The 21,917-nt window shown below is 46.2% G+C and overlaps 1 long non-coding RNA gene across 8 annotated transcripts in view; it reads right to left on the bottom strand.

The window, feature by feature from the left end:
* LOC122798329 overlaps positions 1-21,917 on the bottom strand; it is a 387,619-nt gene that overhangs the window by 161,556 nt on the left and 204,146 nt on the right. For 5 of the 8 annotated variants that reach the window (XR_006364244.1, XR_006364245.1, XR_006364249.1 and 2 more), the window contains one exon: positions 14,235-14,322. The exons of the other annotated variants lie outside the window; for them this stretch is intronic. This is a non-coding gene — a long non-coding RNA (uncharacterized LOC122798329). The remainder of the gene's footprint in view (positions 1-14,234; positions 14,323-21,917) is intronic. 8 annotated transcript variants of the gene reach the window in all.

Raw genomic sequence — 21,917 nt, 5'->3', positions numbered from 1 at the left:
GAAGGAAGTGGATTCTTGACAGTGGTGGTTGTAGCCCCTATAGGGCCCTGGGAAATAGTTTCTGGGTCAGCAGAGTGGCCCTTGTAAAGGTATATATGTGAGTCCGGGACCCTGTAGTACCTGTCAGGTTTGACAGGAGCCGGAGGAAGGGAGTCAGAGTACACATCTTCTATAACACTTAAAACGGGAGGAATAGCCAAAGGTCTATGCTGAGGTAAATGTAAAAAAAAGTCCTTAACCTCTTCCTGGAATCAGAGAATTCCTGGCCTTGCCATTTGAAATGCTCTCTCATGGAGTGAAGGGTCTCCCCAAAGGAAAACTCTTCAGGGGGGGAGGCCGAGGGAATAGATTCCTCTGCATCAGAATCCTCGTAGGCCGGAAGGGCCTCCTCCTGGTAGTCTGAAAGGGCAGAGTCATCTGAGGCCTCATCAGAAGACTGGGGATCTGTCTGCTCAACCCTGGGCCTTTTGCCTGGAGGTGGTTGAGAGCCCCTGTCTGGATGTGGCTGAGAGCCCCGAATTAAGGAAATAAGGTCTTCAGCCAAACTTAAAATTTGTGAACCGGTAGTGGATCCCTGAGGAATAGTCTTGGGAGGGAGAGATTTTGGCTGTTTAGCAGCTTTAGCCCGTGTAAAGGCCTTAATGGACATGGATACAGGAGGCCTGGCTGCCCCACGTGCTGGAGTAGTTTTATCAACAGAAATGGTGTCGGATATTTCCTGAGCTCCGGCTTCAGACGGTAATTCTATGACCGACCCAGTGATGGGCTCCGGTACCGAAGTTACCGGCTGTGCGGTGTCGTCGGTCGGAAGCGGTAGAGATTCGGCTTCAGTAGAGACTGAGACACTCGCGGTATGCCTAGGTGTGGAGTCGGCCGAAACCACGGACCGCGTGTGTCGGTCCTTATCCTTTCGTTTTTTGGGTAAATGACCTGTCGGAAGCTCCGACGGCATAACAGAAATTTTCCCCAAATAAATTCCTCTGCAAACTCTGCCCGACGCCTAAGAGTGCGTTTATTGAAGGAAGCACAGGCTGAACAGGCCGAGACGTCGTGGTCTGGGCCTAGGCAGGGTAAGCAGTAAGAGTGGAAATCCTTGAGGTATTTGTTTCCCACAAGATAAACAATTATTAACTTTAACCGTTTGATCTGACATCGGCTGAGGCAAGAAAGAGTCCCCAACGGGGTACTTAGCTTTTTTGAAGACTTCGGTAGCTGAAATCACAGGAGCTGGCAGACCGGCACTTGCGAACTGCTTCTGCTTCGGGCACCTCGCGGCAAGAAAGACTGAGGAAGATGGCATCGGCTGACGCTTTTATACCCCAGGTGCTCTGACGTCGGGGAAAAGGGCGACATCAGCCGACACCGGACCCAGACTTTGGAATCCGGCCGACCGAAGGGCTGCCTGAGGCAGGACAACCCATACGTAAGGACTGCAGATGGGACATCGGGAAATACACCCCGGTGATCACTTCTGTGTGTCTGCTCGACAGTGGCACAGGAAAATAACTTTGGGTGGCGCAAGCCAGGGATCCTTTTGGATAGGCCTACGTAGGCCCTTGGGCCGATAGCCTAGTACCTACCTATGAACTGGTAATTACTAGCTCTCAGCCAGAACAGCAGACACCTCCTGGAGTGGCTGTTCATTTTGATACAATAGTATGCATCCTCCAGATTTATCAAGCACAGCCTTTTGTCCTTTTGCAGCAGAGACAAAATGGACTGAACAGTGACCATCTGAAACTTTGCATACCGAACACACCAATTTAATCGGTCAAGTCCCATGGCATTTTTTGCAATAAGAAGAATCTTGAATACGTTTCAGACCCTCTTTGGTCTGGAGGGACCTCTTGGATGGCACTTTTCTAGCGATGCTGCTTCCCTCTTACTAGGTGGAATGTCAGGGATTCTCTTCACAACTGCCAGAGGAGTAGGGAAAATGGTGTAGCATAACCTCGGGATACAATCCTCTGCACCCAAGAATTTTTTTGGTAATGGCTCAGTGGCCAGCACCCTCCAAACCTGGCAAAAAACTAGTTTAATGAGCTCATCGGCCAGGGAGTCACCTAAGCAGCAGACTGGCCAGACCCAAAAGCCTGCAGAACACCAATTCCTCCTGGGAGTGGTGCTGGAAGACCAAAAGTACAGTTGTGTACACTTACCGTAAGTGTAGATGTTAGTGTTATTCACTGTTGCAGTCATCACATTTGGGTCATCTCCCCTGCAGGTAGCCCTCAGCCGGCCTGAATACCAGAGTCTTCAGATTTCTGCGTCGGATACTCTCTTCTTCCATGACGTCAGGTCGTCATGGGTATAAAACATGCAGCAGATGGCATTACATCAGTTTTTCTTGCCCCAGATGTCAGGTGCCCCCACATAGGATGCAATTATGGTATGGTAACCCCCATCAAAAGGCAAATACACCAGAAAAAATAAATATACCAAACAAGAAGGAAAGGTAGAGTCAAGAGAAGTCAGGGGGCTGGAGGGAGGGTAACCAGGACTGCAACAGTAAATACACCAACATCTACATTTATGTTAAGTGTACACAACTGTACTATGTTCGTGTTGTACTGTTGCAGTCGTCAAATGTGGGTTGATTCCCAAAGCTAAGGAAGGGAGGAGGAAGTTAAAGAGCATTAGGGCCAGCTATTAAGCCCTGCAAGACTGCAGTGGCAAATCCAGCTCTGGATTTAGAAAAGATAGGCATGTGGTAATGCTTGGTGAAGGCATGTACAGAGGTCCAGGTAGCAGCTTCTAGGATGTCCCTGATAGGGACTCCGAGAAAAGCCACAGCCCTGGTGGAATGCGATCTTATCCCCTGTGGGTTAGGTTTTCCATGGTGCTTGTAGCAGAAATTAATGCAATGGGCTATCCATTTAAAAATGGTTTGCTTCAAAATGGCCTTCCCCTCTGCCCCTGCAGCAAAGCCAACTAGCAGCGGTTCAGATTTTCTGAGAGGCTTAGTCCTGTCCAAATAAAATCTAAGTTGTCTGTGCACGTCTAGAGTGCAGTATTCGTTCCCCTTTGTTTTGTGGATTAGGGAAAAAAGTAGGCAAATGAATGGACTGATTTAGTGCCACACTAGACACCACCTTGGGCATAAAGGAAGGATTAGTCCTGAGGGAAACCCTGTCCGCATGGAAGATAATGAAGGGTTCCACTGTCATGACTGCCTGTAATTCACTCTTCTTGCTGAAGTGATGGCTAGAAGGAAGGCTGTTTTTCAAGAAAGGAATTTCAACTCTGCTGTTGCAGCTGGCTCAAAGGGGGGGGGGGATGAGCTTTTCCAATACAAAGTTAAGGTCCCAGGCTGGAGTGAGAGCTCTCCTGGGGGTTCTTAAATTTCAGGCCCCTCTAAGGAATTGTTTTAGCAAGGGGTGAGAGAAGAGGGATGGCTCAGTATTATAATGTGCTGAAATGGCAGAGGCAGGAATTTGACGAGAAGGACAGGCCCTTGTGGAGCATTTCTGTCAAGTACTGTAGAATATGAGGTAAGCTCCCAAGCCTGGCTCCAGGAACAGTATCTTTTCAACTTTTCAGCGTAGGATTTTCTAGTACTAGGCCTCCTTGCCTCCAGAATGACATCCAGCACCTGCTTGCTGAAGGATGCTAGAGGAGAGCTCAAGGAATTAGCCAGGCAGCAAGGTTCAGAGTTTGAAGCTGACCCGCCTGCTGGGACAGCAGGGAAGGGGGTCTGAGGCAGGTGCCATGGTTTACAGCAGTGTCATACTGCGCAAAACGGGGTACACCAGTGCTGATGTGGCCAGTCTGGTGCAATCAGTATTGTCCTTGGCTTGTCCTGTTTGATCTTTAGTAGAACCTTCGAGAGGAGAGGCAGAGGGGGAAAGGCATAAACAGAGAGGCTTTCCCAGGTAAAGGACAGGGCATCCACTTTCCAAGCTTGACTGCGGGGAGTTCTTGGGCAGAATTTGTTCAATTTGTAGTTCTGCGGGGAGGCAAACAGGTCTACCGCTGGAGTCCTCCATTTGTTCAAGAGTTTTGAATATTTCGGGTTCTAGTTTCCATTCGTGTGGGTCCATGAGATTTCTCCTCAAGTCATCTGCCAGTGAATTTAGTTTGCCCGGCAGGAATTGAGCGTGTACGTGTACTTGGTAGCTTAAGGCTGTGTTCCACAGAGCCATGGTTAAGTCTGCAGAGAGGGTACGAGTGGGTTCCCCCCTGCTTGTTTTAGTACCACATAACTGTGGTGTTGTCTGTCTTTACCAATAGTTGTCTTGGAAGAATACGGTCTTTGAAGGCTGTCAGAGCATTCTGTACAGCTAACATTTCTTTTTGATTGATATGCAGGTGCATCTGACTCTGGTTCCATTTGCCCTGAATGCACTGCCCTGCCATGTGAGCCCCCCTGTGCATAGTCTGATGCGTCTGTAGGGTTTGGGTGGCAGGGGGTAGAGTGAAAGGGAGACCCTTGTTGTGGTAGCAGGCCTCTGCCCACCAAAGAAACTCTGCCTTCATACAAGGAATGATAGAAATCATTGTTTCCAGGTCCTGAGAATGTTGACACCATAGGCTTTTAAGATACCATTGGAGTTTCCTCATATGCAGTCTTGCATATGGAATTAGTAGAATGCACAAGGCCATGACCCCAGGGCTTGCAGTACTTTCCTTGCAGATAGCAGAGGTTTTGTGGCCAACAGATTGAAGTAGGTTGTCAAATAAACTTGTTTCTCCAGAAGTTGTGTTCAAGCTTGCTCCCAGGAATACAATCTGTTGGCAGGGTACTAGGTGAGATTTCTTTTCGTTGATGGTGTACCCCAATGAGGTTAGAAGTTTCTTTATGAATGCCAGGTGTTGTAATAGCAAGTCCTGGCTTTCTGCCTGAATCAGACAATCGTGCAAGTATGGGTACATTTGAATATTTCTCTGCCTGCAAAATGCAATGTCGGGAGCTAGACACTTTGTGAATACCCTGGGCGCAGTACATAAGCCAAAGGGAAGTGCACAGAACTGATGCTGCATGGAGCCTGCCCTGAAGCGTAGGTATTGCCTGCAAGATTCCCTTATTGGGATGTGCAGGTAAGCTTCCTTTAAGTCTAGGGTTGCCAGCCAGGCATCCTTGGCTAGCATAGGAAGAAGCTGTTGAAGGGTTAGCAATTTGAATTTTGGAACTACCAGAAAGGTGTTGAGAATAGAGAGGTCCATTATAGGACGCCAGGAGTGGTCTTTTCTGTGTACCAGAAAAAGTATTTAATAAAAACCTTGTCCCCTTTGTTCTGCTGGGACAGGTTGAATAGCCCCGATACTGAGAAGAGAGAGAACCTGCTGTTGGGCCTCCACCCATTCATTTGGGGGTAGGTCTGGCCAACCATTTCGGGCTGGTAGTGTGTGCAAGTGGAATCTGTATCCTTGAGAAACTATGCTCAAAACCCATTTGCCCTGGGCAATGACTTCCCAGTTTTTTGCATGCAGGGCGAGCTTTCCTCCTAAGGAAGCAGGTAGTTGAGCAGGGCTTGGAAGGGTTAAGGTTAAGTCATTGTGCAATTTTTCCGTAGGAGGGTGGCTTACTACTCCCCGCTTTGGAAGTTGGAGTCCCCCACTGCTTAGGTCTGTGCGTAGCCAGAGACTGTAGCCTAGGTGGTCTGCTGTTCCTTGGTTTGGACTGAAGGCCTGGAAAGGACCAGCTCTTTGAAAGCCAATGCCTACAGAATCTGGGAGGCTGTACTTGTAGGAAATCCTTAACAGTTTGCACAGATTTAGCTTTTTCCTCCATCCTTTTGAGGACTTCTGCTTTGTTGCCAAAAAGGCAGTCTTGGTTTAAGGGAGCATCTAGTAATGTAGCTTTAATATGATCTGGCAAGTTTTGTTCCTTAAGCCAAGCATGCCTTCTAAGTACAGACCCAGTAACAGTAGGCCTGCAAGATGCTTCTAAAGCATCAAAACCACATTGCAAAGTATGTTTACCAACTTGTTCTGCAGAATGCATTAACTCTTGCAATTATTTGTGTTCAGCAGAGTCTGGAATTAACAATTTTCTGTTTAAGTAACCTCATAATATGCTGCTACTTTAGCATATCAAACTGGCAATTTAAAGCCCTAATGGCCAAAGTAGCAGAAGTGTACATCTTCTTACCCCATCTGTCTAAGGCTCTAGAATCTCTATCAGAAGGGGTAGGATATTTGGCAGCAGTAGCCTTAATGCCTTTCGGTCCTTGGGGAAATGGTCTCTGGATAAGCAGAAGGATTCCTGAAAAGGAACTTGAGAGAGTCAGGTATGCTGTAGTACCGGTCAGGTTTTCTGGGAGCTGGTAGTAAAGTGTCTGGGGTAAGGGAAGATTCCGAGAAAGCATAATCTACAATGTCCAGAACAGGAGGGATAGCTAAAGGCCTGTGTTGAGGCAGGAGTAAGAATTCCCCAAGCCTCTTTTTGGACTCAGAGTAATCCTGGCTTTCCCAGCAGAAATGCTCCCTAAGAGTATACAAGGTTTCACTGAAAGAAAGATATTCTGAAGGGGAAGCAGAGGGAATGGAATCCTCTGCATCAGAATCCTCATAAGTAGATAAGGGCAAATCCTAGTAATCAGAAGGAGCAGAAATATCAGATTCCTGATCAGAAGAATCAGGAGGAAATTCAGTTCTAGGTCTCTTAAGAGGGGGGAAGGCTGGCTTCTCCTAATTAAAGGTAATAAGGTCTTCAGCCATTCTAAGCATTTGTTTTTGAGGCATATGGGCCTAAACCTGCAGTTTGGTCGTTTGGTTTCTAGGCGTAGTACGAGTTTTTGGCCTGTGGGATTCGGAACTTTGATGTAAACAATGGCATTGGTTTAATATGAATGTCTGTAGGCCTGAATACACCCTCAAAAGCTGGTGCCTGCATAGCGGCTCCTGACCCATCCAAGGTAGAGACACCTGCAGGTTCCATAGTTGAAGCATCTCGCGGCATACCGGACTCCGAACAGGTCTCAGTAGAGGCCTGCGAATCTGAAATAGCAGGTATAAGGGGCTGCGAAAGTGCCTCACTGAGTACCGGCAGACTGACTACTAGCTTAACGGAAGCATCGGCAGTTTTGGACCTGTGTGGTCTGTCTCTGTCTTTATCCTTACTTTTTTTGAAAGCTCGGTAGTCGGATGGCTTAACGAAGCCATTTCAGGGTACTGAGATGGAGTACGAAAGTAACTGGCTGCAAAAATAGCCTGACAACGAATAGTTTGGGGGTTGAACAAGAAACAAACCAGACAGCGAGGAACGTTGTGGTCTGGGCCTAATCAGAGGATGCAGAAGGAATGAAAATCTCTACAAGGTATTTGCTTTCCACAGGCAAGACAATTGTTAACTTTTATTGACATCGGTTGGAGCAAGAAAAAGGATCCCCAACGGGGTACTTATCTTTTTTGAAGACTTCGGGTCTGAAACTTGAAAACGAAAATTTCAGGAGATAGCGGATTGGCACTTGCGAACTGCTTCTGGCACAGCACGGCAAGAAAGACTGATGTAATGGCGTCAGCTGCATGTTTCATACCCCTGACGACCTGACGTCATGGAAGATACAGCATCTGACAGTAATCCGAAGACTCTGGCCGGCTGAGGGCTACCTGCAGGCAGATAACCCAGATGTGATGACTGCAAAAGTGAAACACGAAGATAATCACCTTTTCTGTTTCAGAAGCTATAGGATGTCTTCAAAGGAGAGGTCATCAGGTGGTGATCTGGGGGGTCCCCCCTCATCAAAAATATGTCTTGCCTGTGACAGACTCCGGGGGGGGGGGGTTTCCAAGTGCCACCTCTCACACATCCCATGTCCGATAGGTATGCATCTGCAGTCATCACATATGGGTTGTCCTGCCTCAGGCAGCCCTTCGGTCGGCCGGATTCCAAAGTCTGGGTCTGGCGTCGGCTGATGCCGCCCTTTCCCCGTCAGAGCGTCTGGGATATAATAAAAGCGTCAGCAGACGCCATCTTCCTCAGTTTTTCTTGCCCCAGCATAGAGGGGAAGGAGGGAGAGTAAACCTGACTGCAGATGCATACCTATCGGACATCTACATTTATGGTAGGTACAAAACTGTACTGTGTCCTTCAAGGATGCATCTGCAGTCATCACATATGGGTAGAACACCATAGCCAATCTGCGGGTGGAGGAACTAAGAAAAGGATGGTGTAGCTAAGATACCCTGCAGGACAGCCGTAGCAAAGCCTGCTCTGGATCTGGAATATAAAGGTAAGTTGTAATGCTTGGCAAATGTATGCACGGAGCTCCATGTGGCAGCTTCTAAAATGTCCTTGGTGGCCACCCCTCTTAAGAAGGCTGTGGAGGTGGCTGTGGCTCTCGTGGAATGAGGTCTAATGTTAGCTGGTACAGTCTTTTCATGAAAGTAGTAACAAAAGCGAATGCAATTTCCTATCCATTTTGAAATTGTCTGTTTGGTAATTGCTTTTCCTTGAGTACCAGCAGCATATGCTACCAACAGCTGGTCAGCTTTTCTGAAACCTTTAGTTCTGTCCAAGTAGTAGCGCAACTGTCTGTGAATGTCCAGGGTGTGCAGAAGTTTCTCCCCTTTGTTTTGTGGATTTGGGAAGAAGGTAGGCAAGTGAATGGCTTGATTTAATGAAACCCTGGATACCACCTTTGGCATAAATGTAGGATTAGTTCTCAATGAAACTCTGTCCTGATGAAAAATAATGAATGGCTGTACTGCCATCAGGGCCTGCAACTCCAAAACTCTTCTTGCTGAGGTTATTGCCAGAAGGAAGGCAAGTCTTCCATGAAAGGTACTGTAGATCTGCAGATGCTGCTGGTTCAAATGGAGGCAGCATTAGTTTTTCCAACACGAAGTTAAGGTCCCAAGCAGGTAGAGGTGGTTTCCGAGGAGGTTTGATGTTTTTGATTCCTCTTAGAAACTGTCTTAGGAGAGGATGAGAGAAGACAGGTGGATCAGTATTGTACTCTGCTGAAATTGCTGAAGCATGAATTTTAATAGAAGAGTAAGACAGACCACTGTGGAACATTTCTGCCAAATATTCCAGGATATGTTCATCACTGTCGCATCAAGGCCCTTTGTGGTGTTCCAAATGAGAAATCTTTTCCATTTTGCTGAATATGCCTTTCTTGTGGAAGGGCGGCGAGCTTCCATAATAATATCCTTCACTCTCTGGGATAGCTTATCCTGAGGAGGAGTCAAGGTATTCTCCAGGCTGTTAGTTGCAAGGTTTTCAAGTTGGAGTGTAGAGTTTTGTATCTGTGCTGTGTCAGTAGAAGTGGCCATAGAGGAAGAGGCCATGGTTTCGTACATGACATGCTCCTTAGCAATGGGTACCAGTGCTGTCTTGGCCAGTCCGGAGCTATCAGAATCACTTGGCTGCTCTGTCCTGATCTTCAGTAACACCTTGGTCATTAATGGGATAGGTGGAAATGCATACACTGTTAGATTTCTCCAGCTGAAAGAGAGGGCGTCCACTTTCCACGCTTGTGGGTGGTATGTCCTTGAGCAGAATTTCTTCAGTTGATGATTGTGGGGGGATGCAAATAGATCTATGTCCGGCCTCCCCCAAGATTGTGTTATCTGTAGGAAGATGTCTGGGTGCAGCATCCATTCGTGCGCATCCATGATATTTCTGCTTAAGCTGTCCGCCAGTGTATTGTCTTTCCCTGGCACAAACTGAGCTTGCAGCTGTATATTGAGTTTCAAGGAAAGATCCCATAGTTTCACTGCCAGTCTTCAAAGAGGGTAGGAATGGGTACCTCCTTGCTTGTTTATGTACCACATAACTGTGGTGTTGTCTGTCCTTATTAGTAGGTGGCCTTGATGCAGAAAGAGTTTGAAGGCCTCGATTGCATGCATCACTGCTAGCATTTGTTTTTGATTTATGTGCATGCGTAGCTCCTTTTGTGACCACTGTCCTTGGATACCTCTGCCCTCCATGTGTGCTCCCCAACCTAGGTATGAAGCGTCCGTTGTAATAGTTTGGGAGGTTTTTGGCTTTGTGAAGGGCAACCCACTGTTGGACTGGCTGGCCTGAGCCCACCAAAGAAATTCCTTTTGAAGGCATGGAATGAGTGGGATTAAAGTTTCTAAACTGTGACTGTGCTGAGTCCATAAACTCCTTAGGTACCACTGTAGCTTTCTCATATGTAGCCTTGCTTGTGGAATTAAAAGAATACAGGATGCCATGTAACCCAGGGCCTGCAGGATTTTCCTTGCAGTCAGCTGAGTTTGTCTTGTCAGATTCTTGAAGTAATCCGGTAGTTGTCTTTGTTTTTCTTCTGTGAGATGAGCCATTTGGGTGGTTGTATCTAGATCCGCAACCAGAAAGGTTATTCTTTGGGATGGAACAAGTCTTGATTTGTGCATGTTGACTGTATATCCCAAGGCCTGCAGAAGACTGATGGCATAATTTAAGTCCTTTACCAAAATTTGTTGGCTGTCCGCTTGTATAAGGCAGTCGTCCAGATATGGGTATATTTGAATCCCCTGAAGTCTGCAGTGTGCTATTACTGATGCCAGGCATTTCGTGAATACTCTGGGCGCAGTAGATAAGCCAAAGGGCAATGCTGAGAATTGATAATGCTCTGACCCTGCAAGAAATCTGAGGTGTCTTCTGCAACTTTGTCTGATAGGGACATGCAGGTATGCCTCCTTGAGGTCTAGAGTCACCAGCCAAGACCCCTTGCCCAGCATGGGAAGGAGTTGCTGTAGAGTCAGCATTTTGAATTTTGGCACAATGAGATAAGTATTCAGTGCAGACAAGTCGAGAATTGGTCTCCATTGATTTTCTTTTCTTGGAACAAGGAATAGTCTGGAGTAAAATCCTTGGCCTTGTTCTGAAAGAGGAACTTTTTCTATGGCTTTCATTTGTAGTAAGTTTGAGATTTGTTTCAAAGCCTCTGCCCTTTGATTTGGTGGCAGACCTGGCATGCCTTTTTTTTTTTTGGCAATGTGTGGAAATGGAACCTGTATCAGTTGTCTATTATTTGCAGTGTCCATTTATCTCTTGTAATGCTGTGCCAATTTTTTGAGAATAAAGAAAGCTTTCCGCCCAAAGGTGCTTCTAATTGAGCCCTGGTTGGCGGAGTCAAAGCAAAGTCATTGAGTTTGTCCTTGTGCAGCAGTTGCAGGTCCTGCACTACCTGTCTGGTTTGGAGGCTGCCATTGACAGCCTCTGTAGGAGCCCCTAGCTTGCCCTCTACCTCTGGCACGCCTGTTCCTGCCTCTCTGAAATCTTTCTGTGTCCGGAAAGGACCAATTCTTGGAAGGCCAATTTCTGCTGAATCTTGGTGGTTGGACTTGAAGAAAATCCTTAACTGTTTGTACAGATTTTGCCTTTTTCTCAAATTTCTTTAGGACCTCTTGAGCAGTGGAACCAAATAACTTTTGCTTTTCCAGTGGAGCATCCAAAAGCTTAGCTTTAACATGGTCTGGCAGAGATTGTTCCTTCAGCCAAGCATGCCTACGTATGATTACACCTGTCATTGCTGACCTACATGAAGCTTCCAATGCATCATAACCACACTGCAAGAAATGGTTGCTAACCTGCAGGGAGTTACGTTCCAGATCCTGAAGGGATTTTGCAATCAAGGGGTTCAGTAGAAGACAGTTTCTTATGCATTTCTTCTAACAAATACTCTTGGTACTGTATCGTATGAAATTGACAATTTAATGCCCTCATGGAAAGAGTGGCAGAAGTATACACTTTTTTACCCCATCTCTCTAAAGCCCTGGACTCCTTTGCAGAGGGGAGTGGGTCTAACAGCTGCAACCCCTTTAGGGCCCTGGGAAATAGTTTCAGGATCAGCAGAGTGGGCCTTGTAAAGAAAATTATGTGAGTCCGGGACCCTGTAATACCTATCGGGTTTAACAGGAGCCGGAGGCAGTGTGTCAGGGGTCATTACTAGAGTCAGAGTACACATCATCAATGACATTTAAAACAGGAGGAATAGCCAAAGGTCTATGCTGAGGTAAATGAAGAAAAGTTCTTAGTCTCTTCCTGGAATCAGAATATTCCTGGCCCTGCCATTTGAAATGCTCTCTCAGAGTGAAGGGTCTCCCCAAAGGAAAGCTCTTCAGGAGGGGAGGCTGAGGGGATAGATTCCTCTGCATCCGAATCCTCGTAGGCAGAAAAAGCCTCCTCCTGGTAGTCAGAGTGATCCGAGCCATCAGAGGCCTCCTCTGAGGAGAGGGGATCAGGGGGATCTACCCTGGGCCTTTTGTCTAGAGGAGGTTGGGAGCCCCTGTCCGGATGGGGCTGAGAGCCCCTGATTAGAGAGATAAGGTCCTCTGCCAAGGTTAGGATCTGGAAAATAGAAGAGGGTCCCTGAGGAATAACCCTGGGAGGCATGGCTTTAGTGTGTTTAGCAGCTTTAGCCCTGGTGAAGGCCTTAATGGACATGGATGCAGGAGGCCCGGCTGCACCACGTGCTGGTGTAGCTTTGTCTAGTGGTATGGTGTCGGAAGCTTCCAAAACACCAGTTTCTGAAGGCAATTCCATAACCGACTCGGCAGGAGCCTCCAGGGCAGAGGCTGTCGGTTGTACTGTTTCAGGGTTCTGAAGTTCCAAGGACTCGGTATCAGCAGAGACAGACACTCGCGGTAGGCCTAGCCGCGGTTTCAGCCGAAACCGCGGCCCGCGTGTGTCGGTCCTTGTCTTTCCGTTTCTTAGTTAAATGTGAAGTTGGGGTCTCCGACGGCATTTTATAAGAAAAACTAGCCCCAAAAAACTCTTCTGCGAACGCCGACCGATGTCTAAGAGTGTGTCGGTTGAAGGAAGCACAGGCTGAACAGGCAGAGACGTCGTGGTCTGGGCCTAAGCAGGGGAGGCAGTAAGAGTGGAAATCCTTATGAGGTATTTGTTTCCCACAAGTTAAACAATTATTAACTTTATCTGACATCGGCTGATGCAAGAAAGAGTCCCCAACAAGGTACTTAGCTTTTGAAGTCTTCGGTTAGCTGAATTACAGGAGCTGGCCGACCGGCACTTGCGAACTGCTTCTGCTTCGGGCACCACGCGGCAAGAAAGACTGAGGAAGATGGCGTCGGCTGACGCTTTTATACCCCAGACGCTCTGACGGGGAAAGGGCGACATCAGCCGACGCCGGACCCAGACTTTGGAATCCGGCCGACCGAAGGACTGCCTGAGGCAGGACAACCCATATGTGATGACTGCAAATGCATCCTTGAAGGACATCCCACCAGTACTCCACCTGAGGAGGGAGTTGGACCCACGCTATCCTGCACTGAGAGAAGAGACCTCTCCAAAAATTGTGTAGTCAACACCAAGCCCCCAAATCTAGTGCAGATGTTTCGACTAAGAGATGCTCTACATTGGTCAGCTCAATGGAATCAGAGTCGAAGAGCAAATGTTCGAGCAGAAGTAGGCACCCTTGCAGAGCAAATGTTCTTCGAGCAGAAGTAGGCACCCTTGCAGATATTAAATCCAATGGCTCCAAAACAAAAGTTTGGATCAGAGAAGGCGCTAGAAGGGGAATGGACAGAAGTTGGCTCATGGGCCTGGAGCAAGGTCAACCCCCTATATCTGTGCTTTGAGGAACTTCATCTTATCCACATCTTCTTCTGAAAGACCTGAGAGAAGATGCAGTGGAAGGAGGCCAAGAAGGTTTTCTTAGCGATCCCCCCCAGAAAGAGAGAAGGAAGCCTGGAAGGAATCCAATACGAAAGAAGTGTTGGCAATGGGATCCGAGGAGACTGGTTTCTGTACTGTCGGATCAGACTTTCTATGAATCTTAGCAGGAAGCTCGACTGAGGGAGCGAATGCTGATGCCGCAGATCAGTCAGGCTACCTTTTTTAGGATTCCTTTTTTTAGGATTCCTTTTCTTTAAGGCAAAGTAAAACTTTACTTTTTTCAGGCTTTTTTTTTTTTTTTTTTTTTTTTTTTTGAGGAGGTTTGTACCCCAGTAACTGAAGAGGTTGTTGAATGTAAAAGACCTTGCAGAACTAATTTATTCATGCGATCTGTTAATGCTTTACTGTTAAAAACTGGAGCAGATATAGCAGTGTCTGCAGGACCCACATTCCCTGTTGACATCTGAGTTTGGAAGCTTGTGCCCACAGGAAACATTTTTGAATCCAGAGGGTCTGTCAGACATTTTTAGCCAAAAACAACTATATACACACACAGAGGCAGAGAATCAACGACCAACTTAACCAGGCTTGAAAAGTAGCAACAACTACACAATCTATACAGCATTTTGTTTTTTTTTAAGAAAATAACAGCAGTAGAAATACTCAAAAAAGCAAAGAAAAATGCCAAAAATAATTTGATTACATTATATAGGTAATTTGCTGTGTAGGTTAATGTTTTTTTTCTCCCAGGGCCTCCGGTGAAAATTAGTCTTCATCCCAGTCGTACTTTCCTGGTAAACAAATGTAAAAACAAAAAAGGTTTCATGAGAAGTACCAAATAACAGTAGCTAAAAAAAAAGTACAGTTTTGTACCTACCATAAATGTAGATGTTCGAGGATTCCCTTGCTGCAGTCCTGACAATTGGGTATAGTCCGCGTCCCAGTCGGAATACCAGAGGGCTGACGTCGGTCATGGCGCCTTAGACTGACGCCAGTACGTCAGGGTACTAATGCGCATGACCGACGTCATTTCCTCAGTCTTTTCTTGCCCCAGATGTCAGAAGACCCAAAAAGACAAGTCCCAAAAACAACCTGCACCAAAAACATGTACAATATATACAAAAATATAAGCATGTAAACTCACCTACACAACCACCCTGAAACACAGAGGGAAGGAGGGAGACTGCAGCAAGGGAATCAACATCTACATTTATGGTAGGTACAAAACTGTACTATGTTCTTCGCTTCCCTTGCTGCAGTCCTGACAATTGGGTAGAATCCCAAAGCAGAGGTAAGGGAGGCTGGCAAATTATAAAGTAGCAGGAGCTGACAACATGCCTTGTAAAACAGCTGTGGCAAAACCAGCTCTAGTCTTAGAGTATATAGGCAGGTGATAATGCCTAGAGAAAGTATGCACTGAACTCCAAGTAGCTGCTTCCAGAATATCCTTAGTTGCCACCCCTTAGAAATGCTGTTGAAGTGGCAGTAGCCCTAGTGGAATGAGGCCTAATCCCAGCTGGAACCTCTTTGCCATGATGGGAATAACAAAATGCAATGCAAAAGCCAATCCACCTAGAAATAGTTTGTTTTGACACAGGCTTGCCCTGTGAACTCAAAGCAAAAGAAACAAGTAACTGCTGAGACTGCCTAAAATCTTTAGTCCTGCTCAAATAATAACGAATTGCCTGTGTACATCTAAAGTGTGCAAAATCTTTTCCCTTTATTTTGAGGATCTGCAAAAAGTAGGCAAATGAATAGTTTGGTTTAAAGCCACACTAGAAACCACCTTAGGCATAAAGGAAGGATTAGTGTAATGATACCCTGTCCTTATGGAAAATCAAAAGGGCTCTACTGCCATAAGGGCCTGCAACTCAGACACCCTTCTTGCAGAAGTAATAGCCAACAGAAAAGCAGTCTTCCATGACAAATATTTCAATTCAGCAGTAGCTGCAGGCTCAAAAGGTTGTAGAGTAAGTTTTTCCAACACAAAATTGAGATCCCAAGCAGGAGTAGGAGCTCTACGGGGGTCTTATATTCTTTGCCCCTCTAAGAAACTGCTTGAACAAAGGATGAAAACAAAGGTGGGTCACAATCATAGTGAGCTGAAATTGCTGCAGCATGAATCTTTATGGAAGAGAAGGACAAACCTTTGTCCAATAATTCAGTAAGATATTGAAGAGCCACACTCAAATTAGGCTCTGAAATCTCCAAATTCTTTGCTGTACTCCAAAATAAAAATCTCTTCCATTTTACACTCTCCTAGTACTAGGCCTTCTAGCTTCCATAATCACATTTAAAACTTGTTGAGGAAGCTGAGACCTACCATGCTTCAACACAGAATATGCCAAGCTGTGAGATGAAGAGATTGAAGCTTGACATTGAGCAGATGACCGTCCTTCTGAGATAACAGATGAGGAATCAGAGGTAAAGGCCATGGAGGCTTCTTTACAAGACTCCTTAGAAGTGGGTACCAGTGTTGCCGAGGCCAATCTGGAGCTATCAAAATCATCCTTGGCCTGTCCTGTCTGACCTTTAGTAATACCTTTGGAAGAAGAGGTAGAGGTGGAAAGGCATAGACATGAAGGTTTTTCCAACTGAAAGACAGAGCATCCACTTTCCAAGCTGTGTGATGAAACCCCTTTGTGCAATACTTTGGCAGCTGGTGGTTTAGTGGAGAAGCGAACAGATCTATGTCTGGAGTTCCCCATGACACTGTCAATTTCTGAAATACATGAAGATCCAGTTTCCACTGTGGGGATCCATGATTTGTCTGCTTAATACATCTGCTAGGGAGTTCTGTGCTCCTGGCAGAAACCTTGCCTGAAGAGTCAGTTGCAGGCTTCTCCCATAAAATCATTGCTTGCCTGCATAGAGGATAAGAATGTGTTCCCCTTGCTTGTTGATGTACCACATGACAGTTGTGTTGTCTGTCAGAATCAACACCTGCCCTGGAAGAAGTAACTCCTGGAACGCCATCAATGCAAACTGGACTGCTAACATCTCCTTCATGTTGATATGTAGATGCTGTAGTCTGGCAGGCCACTTGTCTTGTATCCACTTTCCATTTAGATGAGCTCCCCAAGCAGTGTCCGAGGCATCTGTCGTTAAAATCTGACTCGCCTCTGGCCGGGTCACAGAGAGTCCCTTGTTTAGGTGACATTCCTGAGCCCACCACAAGAATTCCTTTTGAAGGCAAGGTATTATTTGAATGACAGTGTCCAAATCTTGGCAGTGCTGTGTCCATACATTTTTGAGATACCATTGCAGCTTCCTCATATGCAGTTTGGCATTGGGAAGCACCAGAATACAAGATGCCATTAACCCTAATGCTTGAAGGACTGTCCTTGCAGTCAGCACGGACTGATGAGATAGTTGATGGAAGTAAAGTGACAGACTCTTTTGTTTGTCCGGGGTTAAAAAGGCCATCTGGGCTGCTGTATTCAGTCTCACACCCAGAAAGCACATGTCTTGAGAGGGTACTAGACTGGACTTTATTTCGTTCACAGAATACCCTAGGCATCTTAGCACTGCTATGACATATTCCAGATGCTGTAGAAGGTGTTCCTTTTCTTGAGCCAGAATCAGGCAGTCGTCCAAGTAAGGATAAATTTGAATGCCTTGAAGCCTGAAGTAAGCTATCACTGGAGCCAGAACCTTTGTGAATACTCTGGGCAGTAGATAAGCCAAAGGGCAATGCAGAGAACTGATAATGAAAATCTCCAGTTCGAAACCGCAGATACTTTCTGCAACTTAGCCTTATGGGCACATGAAGGTAAGCTTCCTTGAGATCCAAAGTTACCATCCAGTGATCCTTGCCCAGCAGAGGTAACAGTTGCTGTAACGTCAACATCTTGAACTTGGGAATGTCCAGATAAGTGTTGAGGATAGATAAATCCAAAATTGGTCTCCACGTGTTCCCCTTCTTTGGTACTAGGAACAGGCGAGAATAAAATCGCCCCTTTCTGATACAGGCACTGGCTGAATAGCCCCTATCTGGAGTAACTGAGCAACTTGCTTGTGCGCCTCTTCTCTTTGTGGAGGAGGAACATCTGGCATGCCTTTGAAAGGGGCATTGTGTGGAAATAAAATCTGTACCCGTGATGAATGATATCCAGCACCCATCTGTCTTGAGTGATTAAATCCCAATTTTCTTTGAAAAGAGACAATCTTCCTCCCAAAGGAGCTGCCAGACGAGAATGCACTGGCAGCTGAAAAGGCAGGTCATTGGGTCTGCTTACGAAGGACTGACCCCTGCCCTCACCAGAAGTCTGAGCAGGTGAACTGTCTGATCTAGGCCTAAACGAACCTTGAGCCCTGGCCCAACCACGCCTAGACCTACCCCTAGACTGGGAACCATAAGCAGGATATGTCCACCCCTTAGCAGGCCAATTTCTACTAAACTGGAGGCTGCACCTGCAAAAATCTTTAACAGTCTGCATAGACTTAGCTTTGTCCTCCATTTTCTTTAAAACTGCTTCCACAGGCGGTCCAAACAACACATCAGACTGTAAAGGAGCATCCAAAATCCTGGTCTTAACATGCTCAGCTAAATTCTGATCCTTCAACCATGCATGTCTGCGAAGAACAGAACTAGTAGCAGCCACCCTCGAGGAGGCCTGAACAGCATCAAAACCACACTGCAAAGAATGCTTACCCACTTGTTCAGACACATGAACCAAATCCAGCAATTCTTTACACTCAATACCTTCCGCCAAAGCATCCACCTTAGATTTCAATTGTGAAAGGAGATAATTCTGATATTTCAGCATATGAAACTGACAATTCAACGCCTCATGGCTAGAGTGGAAGAAGTATATACTTTCTTACCCCACCTATCCAAAGCCCTTGCCTCTTTATCAGAGGGTACAGGATTTTTAACCACAGAAGCTTTAACACCTTTAGGCCCCTGAGAAACAGTTTCTGGGTCCGCCCTGGGACTCTTAAACAAATACTTATGAGCTTCGGGCACCCTATAATACCTATCAGGCTTAACAGGAGCAGGAGGCAAGGAATCAGGGTTCAGAGAAGCCTCTGCAAAAACATCCTCCACCACATTCAACACAGGAGGAATAGCTAAGGGCCTATGCTGGGGCAAAACAAGAATTCCCTAAGCCTTTTTCTGGAGTCAGAGTAATCTTGGCCTTCCCATTTAAAGTGCTCCCTCATGGAGTGAAGAGTCTCTGAAAATGAAAAATCCTCAGGAGGAGAAGCTGAAGGAGTGGAATCATCCACATCAGAATCAGAATAAGTAGGAACTCTTGCAAGTCTTCCACAGAAGACTCTGAAGCCTGTGAACACTGTTCAAAACTATCAAACTCCTGTTCCACCCTAGGCCTCTTATCAGGTGGGGCATAGAACCACTAAGCAGAGTAACCAAATTTTCTGCCAATTTAAGCATATGTTTCGTAGACACAGAGCCCGAAATGCTAGGAGCAGCCCCTAGAGAAGCTGAACTTGGCCTTCCTAAAAGAAGCTTTGGCAACAGAAGGAGAGGCCCTAACTACCTTGGGAAGAGAGGGAAGAACAGCTACCTGAGAAGCCCTCAGCCTGGCCTACCTCCTGAGAGGGCACATCCTGTAACAGTAAAGTATCTGCCTGAGACTCCATAGAGACTCCTGGCAAAACCTCTGGCTCCCTGAGCCTTGAAAGGACCGACGTCCGGGACTGCCGGTTCCTCACCCTAGACTTCACTGTTTTGTCCTTGCGCTTCTTAGATGAAGCAGGCGCCGGAGCATCCGACGGCATAGTATAATTGCAACGCTTCCCAAACACTAACCTAGCACAATCAAGCCTCCTCTTAATAGTGCTTTGTTAAATCTAGCACAAGAGCGGCAACCAACAACGCCGTGCTCAGGCCCTAAACAAGGTATACACAATGTATGATAATCCCTATGCGGTATCTGCTTCCCACAAGAAATACAGTTATTCACTTTTTCTGACATCCGTTAAATACTGAGGCAAGAAAAACCAAAATGTTCAACGGGTACTTAGCCAACTCTGTTTTCGGTCTGAAACTCCGGTTTCGGAAAATCTCAGAACGCCAACCTGCACTCGCAAAATTGCTTCTGCATCGGACCATGCGGCAAAAAAGACTGAGGAAATGACGTCGGTCATGCGCATTTGTACCCTGACGCTGACGCCAGTCTAAGCGCCATGACCGACGTCAGCCTTATACTCTGGTATTCGGGCCGACTGGGACGCGGACTATACCCAATTGTCAGGACTGCAGCAAGGGAAGACGAAGAACATCAGAACAGAGTAAACTAATTCAGTAGATTATGGGTGGGAGGTAGAAGAAAGGTACGAGGAAATTTAAACTCAAGACACCGTTGTAAAGTGCAAAATATCCAAATAATGTTTGGTAGCTCAGGAATCACATCCGATGCCAAATGACAGCAAACAAGATCAGTGGTATGTTAGGTTGGTGGGGCATCGTGGGTAAATGGAGAGGCTTGAGAGTTCTAGGATCTGATAGAAATGGCAGTCTCGGATCAGGGTATCTGATCCAAACCCATCAGTCGAGGAATGAATGAAAACAGCACATTAGATTTTAAGTTGTCTATTAACAGCCAGCAGGTGCAGCATATGTACTCTCCCATGATGGGAAAACAGACTGACGGGACTTGTTGGTAATGGTCTCTGAAGCCACACTGGGTAGAAAAAGGTTAATTCGAAAAGATATGCTATCCTTATGAAAAATCAGATAAGATGGCTGGGAAGAAAGAGCCAGGAGTTCTAATACAAATCTAGCCAAAGTAATGGTGATCAGGAAAGAGAAATTTCCATCGTGTTCTTCTTTAATGACCCTCTTTCATAGCAGCTTTTCTATTTCTACATCTGCTGATTTCCTCTGACTGGGTGGAACATTGAAAATTGTTTTGGACTGTTGGGGAGATGGAAGGAAAAGTGGTATGTAGTAACCTCAGGGTATTATTCTGTGCACCCAGGTTTCTTTGGTAATGGCTGTCCAGTCTTTGGGTGCACAGATAAGTGCCACCCCTTTGACTGCCTCAAAGTGCAGCAGCCGGGCAACCCATCAGGGCCGCTGAAAAGGCTTTTCAGAAAAGGACCTCTGAAGCCCTGATGTTGCAGGTCACCTCCGTCACAGGGTCAAGGCCTTCTATTAGGAGTTCCCTTCTCTGCCCCAGAGGGGAGGGATCTGTCTTCATAAGTCCTGGGAAGACCCTTGCATCTTTTGGAACCACATCTTTCTATCTCCTTTCTGGTTACCTCCTCTCTGGTTGTCAGAAAGTCCTCCAAAGGGTAGAAAAATGTACGCTAAGATGGAGGACTTTTTCTCTAGCAGCCTTTGAATTTGAATTGCTGCTTGCTCCTGGAGAGAGTTTTCTTCACCTTAGGGCAAAAGAAGGTGGATCTGTCACAAAAGGAGCATTGAACAATTACGTCTTGAAGGGCTCCCCAAAGTCAAAGATTATCGAGACATGCCTTCTTACAGCAATTCCTGAACCTACAGCTTTCAAACCTCCCTCTGAGGCATGAGAAATCACCTCACTGAGGCGTTCAACAAGGACTGGAGGGTGGCCAGTTGCTAAGAAAAAGTTATGTACTCACCACAACATTCCATCTGTGTTGTCCATTTTCATTCTTCCTCAACTGATGGGTTTGGCTACGAAATGTTGGATCTGACTCGGCTGTGGCAAAATTGTGTGACAACTTAAAACTCTTGAGATTCTCTCTTACCCAGAATGCACCAACCCCAATTACCTCAGATATTGTTTGCTAGCTACAGAAATAATTCTTATACAAAAAAAAAAACATAACAGAAACAGCAAAGGTTAGACAAGGCTATATCTGGAGCTTTGTCATGTTTGGATTATACCAATTCTTTCACATCCACTCACTCTACCAGAAAAACCATAAGGAGGAGGTTGGGGAAACCAAATCTGTCGAGGCCAACAGGGTGCAATGAGGATGACATTTGCTCTTCAATCTGTCAGTTCTCTGTAGGAACTTTGGAATCAAAGGAATTGGGAGAATAAACAAAGTAGACCAAGGTTAGAATTGGGAGCCCACTTCTGCAAAGAGGCCAGTCACAAGTGGAGTTCCTCAGGGATCGGTCCAGGGACCATGCCTTGTTGACATTTAATTCCCTGAAGTCAATGCCAATGTCAATAGCCTCTGGCTGACTAAATTGGCAAAGGATTGTAAATCAGGAGCAGTCACTGAAATCACCCACTGACCATGTTCTCCAGGAAGGGCTGACACAGACTAACAACTGGTGTCAGAGCCATGGACTAAAACTAAATGCATTACAGTATCCTTCGGGAAGTCACCCACCCCTAGCAATCATATTCTTGCCTCTTCCAGTGGGTGCTGGACGGCTCTCCTGAGGCTACTGGTCCCCCCCTCTCCAGGAGCATGTGCT

This window comes from Protopterus annectens, chromosome 3.part1, assembly GCF_019279795.1.
Source record: "Protopterus annectens isolate FY-2018-M chromosome 3.part1, PAN1.0, whole genome shotgun sequence".
Classification (NCBI taxonomy): Eukaryota; Metazoa; Chordata; order Ceratodontiformes; family Protopteridae; genus Protopterus; species Protopterus annectens.
The sequence above is the reverse complement of the archived record's forward strand: the minus strand, read 5'-3'. Positions and strand labels throughout refer to the sequence as shown.